Source organism: Saccostrea echinata, unplaced genomic scaffold, assembly GCF_033153115.1.
Source record: "Saccostrea echinata isolate AGI-Se365-2 ecotype Australia unplaced genomic scaffold, CSIRO_AGI_Sech_v1 ptg000033l, whole genome shotgun sequence".
Lineage (NCBI taxonomy): Eukaryota > Metazoa > Mollusca > Bivalvia > Ostreida > Ostreidae > Saccostrea > Saccostrea echinata.
This window is the reverse complement of record NW_026889782.1, coordinates 35,629,314-35,634,121: the sequence shown is the minus strand read 5'-3', so window position 1 is coordinate 35,634,121 and position 4,808 is coordinate 35,629,314.

Below are 4,808 nucleotides of genomic sequence, written 5' to 3'. Positions count from 1 at the left end.
AAAAGTTCGATTGGAAAAAGTTGGGGAAGCAGGCCCCCTAATGCTACCTGCCTGTTCCTTTGAAAGCCAATAAAGGTCATCAGACGTATTTAGGGGGGGGGGGGGGCACATCCATAAACTAGCTTTATTTTCTGTAGTTTATTATATCATGCAAAATTATTTAAGGAGGGGTGCTCCACTGGCCCCTTTTAGGTTCATACAACCATCATTTTCATTGCCTCATTCCTAATATCCCTTACCCGACATTGGCTCTATCTCGAAAATTTTGCGGAATGCGTTCCCAGTTTTTCATTTGTTGGAGTAAAGCTTACTTTTTACAAAGCTTACTCCAGCTTTCAGCATCACATGTATTTATTACCATCAAGTTTTATAGCCTACATTTCGAGCACGTGCTCGTCTTCAAACTTCTGAGTCGGAATTTGAAGCCAAGTTTTATGAACAAATTGTTCGGAGCATACTCCAAATTTCTCTTTCGAGCTAGAGTTTTAGCTGGTGCCCGAGCCAATGTTTATAATCTACTTGCCAGATTATCTATATTATTTTCAAAGGGCTAGTAATACTGTGGTTCATATATACAGAACACATACAAGTACATTGGTATCATTTCGAAGTATTACGGTTTTGGCGTTTGGTATTTTGCGCAAATGTAACATGTTACTTTTTGGAATACTTTGAACGATTAAAAAAAATGCAGAATCGAATGCATCCAATGACCATTTTGGATAATTAAATTATATCATATTTTTGAATATATAATTTTATTTTTGCGCAACATGGTTTCCACATTTCTTTATCCATATATAGTCTCTGATAGCTGTAGAAGTTCACCCAACCGAAAATGTCCATCAGAAGGATTATCAAGAAAAAATAAACCGAAAGAAAGCAATATTTAACATATTTAATTTAACTTTCAATATTTTTTTAAACAGATATAAACAATAAAATGTCTTTCTTTGTTTGTTAGTACGGGTATTAACGTCGCAGCTATTGCAGAAAAAAAATTACATAACTCGCTTACGTGGGTAATGTATTTTTTCTGCGACAGCTGCGACATTAATTCTCATACTAACAACCAAAGAAACCATTTTATTGTTTAACTTAAGTCATACAGACGTAAATATACATGTGTTAATTTTAAGTGTACCGGTGTCTTCGTGAGACTTCTCCCATAATGAGACTTCCCCCGGCAGACTGGCTATGAAGTGAGTTTTCCCCCCAGGGAGGGTGGGGGTGGTGTTGCTATATAACCAGTCCTCCCTGCCCTCTTAAAACCATAGTGATGATTCCCCCTAAGTATTTGGTTTGTATTTTTAATTATTTATATTGTCGATATATTTTTTGCATCAGAAACTGTTTTATTAAGTAGTAAATCTCAGGAGCATTTGATTTGGATCTGGGCGCACTTGAAAAGAGAAAATTTCGTTCTTCCTTCACATGATATTTAAGCATGCTATTGATATAGTGTTCATGTATTATATAGTAAAAGGAAATATTTTCCAGATTTCTTAAAGTTGTTTCGAAAAATACGGCTTGATGAGTCAAGTGGTACAAAATGACTGTGGCTTATGACGATGACCTCAACCAAACGAACAAATATTTTAAGAATGGTTAGAAGACCCAGAGATCATTTAAAAAAAAAACGAAACTAAACAAATAAGAAAGGAAATGTTCTACTTTATTGTCGTTGTTTTATAGTGAAAATTCCCTAATAGTGAGTCATCCCCTGGATGCCTGGCTATATATAGTGAAGCACCCCTAACCCCCACCCAAAAGACGGCTATATAGTGAGACAAGACTGAAAAGAACTATTCGGGAACTAAATTTCAGGGGGAATCCTAGCTATGAAGGAGGGAAGCATGCCTGGCTTTATACTGAGACTATCCGTTTTATAGCGACTTTCTCGGGGGAGGTCTTACTACTGTGTACATGTACAGGCTTCCAGGGGGAATAGACAGTCTTCCAGGGAGAATTCTCACTATTGGGGAAGTCTCACTATACAACACCGGAAACAATATTACATTAGTACTTTACTGCATCATAGTTTATGCATTCGTTTTTTGTTTAATTTACTGTTTTGATACCTTTAAGTTCTCACGAAAAACTAAACGTGATGTGCAGTCATTAAGATTATACGGACCTAATTGGGGTCTACCCACTAGTCCGAAGGTTCATTAATACGACGGTCCACTAGTCCGAAGGTTCATAAGTCAATCAATCAATCATTCATTTGAATCTCTTCGCCATTTTACAATAGTATATAGAGACTTACAACATATGGATAATTTAATACATAGCAATAGCATGCGTGAATAATAAAGAACAAAAAATAGTACCTTGCTATAGATGTGAAGCATGGAAATTCTAGGCCTTCTAAGTCAGACGACCCAGTAGTCCGAAAGTTCACTAGTCCGATTAAAAAAAAAGTTAAGAACTTTTTGTTTACATATCATGTGATATCAAGGAGCGATATATATTGCATTAAAAAATATGTTTTATGGAACATATATACCTTTGTTGATTATCACTATGGAATATGATTATTTGTTGAGATTTTCAAATGTCGTTACCTCCGATTTGAATATACAATAATAATTTTTACACATGTATCATTAAACTTTAAGCGTATGCTTTAGCGGAAAAAGACTAAAGCTTTATTGAATTGACCTAGAGTTACATTATCTTGTGCCTTTTTCGCTCGAGGGCTAGACATTTACACATATTCAAATAATAACACATACACACCCATCCAACACAGGCAAATGCACAAGAATTGTGTCGGAAAAAAATCTTTTACATAGGAAATCATGGATTTCTGAAGTATACACAAAATCAAGAGTGCATACAGATTATCATAAGTTTAAATAAGATAAAAATATATTCTATTCTATTTCATTCTATGAAAACATATTTCGTCATTTTCCCGCAGCATTAAATTTCCCGAATGATTTCTTTTTTTTTTTTAAATTCTCCTTTCACTCATACAAAGTTTTGCTTTAATGATAAATTTCCAAACTTAAGAACTCTAAATAGAATTGCAAACAAGTTCAGTGCTTTTTTTTAGTCCCCTATAGGTGAAAGCGGAGGGGACTTTAGGTTTCCTCTGCGTCTGTTCGTCCGTCTGTCTAGCTGTCCGTCTGTCTAGCTGTCCCCCTGTCTGTCTGTCCCAGTTGGTTTTCCGCACTTGTTTCCTAAACGGTTGCAGATATTGAGCTGATTTTTGGTATGTGAGTGTAACTTGATGGCTTACAGATCGAGTTTGCATCTCGTTCCGCTTCATTGATTTTTGACGGAATTACGACCTTTTCAATTTTTAAGTTTTTTCTGCAATTTTTTTCTAAATGCTTGAAGATATTGAGCTGCTTTTTGGTATGTGATTTTGACTTGATTAGTTAAGTATTAAGTTTGCGTTTCGTTCGGCTTCAATGAATTTTGAAGGAAATATTGCATTTTTAATTTTTAACGGGAACCAGATTATACTTGCCGGTAGGCGACTAGTATAGCTAATGCACTTTCAGAATGCAAGTATTTTTAAAATTTTGACACAAATAAACTTTTACGTACTTGACAATTTTTCGAGGGAATAATAGTTATTCATTCCAGTGAGAGCACATGTATCTCTTTTATTAAAAAGTCACTAAGCTTAATCGTGCACAATTATATTTGAATAGGTAACCTGAATTATGTTTTCCGGGTAAAATGGAAGAATTATATGTAAGATTCTGTGACAATGTTAAAAATGTCATTGTGTACACAATTTTGTATAGAATTTCATTGAAAAGGACAAAAGCTGATATTTAAGCACCAAAAAACTCTTACGATTTCTTTACATTTTAGGGATTTATTATTTATGTCATTTCTATTCAAATCATTCGAAAAGTATATAATTTATATCAGTACGTGCATCAAATTTTTGTTTGTGGCACATGTATCACATGTAACTAAAAATGTTTTAACTGTTATATATATACATGCATCAGTGCTGTTCATGCAGCATATTTAGAATAAACAAGAAGTCTTTGAGCCAATCCTCACTAATAATACCCCCGCTCTAATGTGAATACAAAAGTTCATTTATGGACGGACACAGGGATAAACAAGAAGTTGACATCGGGTTCGTACAAAAATTAGGGATGTCAACGAATATTCGAGTACTCGACTATCGTTCGATCATACCGACTATCGACTAAAATTTCTTTAGTCGGTTATTCGTTAAAAATGTGTTACCTCATAGTAATTTTAAATTCAAGGTAATAAACTTGGATTCGCCCATTTCATTTATATACAGATCAATGTTCTCGTAAGTAAAACTCAGGGTATGGTTTAACTGCTCAAAGGAAATTATCTGTATGTCGATTTATGTTCGGCAAATATGCCTCCAAAATATACAGTTTTTGGTATACTTTAGAAGATGTCATGATGGAATAAAAAAGTTAAAATTACGTTATCAAGGTTATGTGAAACTGAACTTGTATTCTCCAGTGGAACATCAAATATGATGTATCATATGCCGAATCCGTCAAACATACATGTAGTTAACACAGTTTTTAAGTGAGACTTTTCTGAAGTAAGTGCTCCGCAAACATGCCAAAAAAGCAGAGCCAGAAAGAAAAATGTTGCTATCACAAACATGGTTATCAAGGATTGTCTACCACTTATTGTTGCAAATGGAGAGGATGTTCAAGAATGGTTTGGTTTTGTAGATTCAAATTATAAAGTTTCAACCTGCAATTCCATAAGATCTGACTAATGCAACTATTCATAAAAAATAATTAAACAGCTGTTACAAAATTGTAAATACATGTAAATTC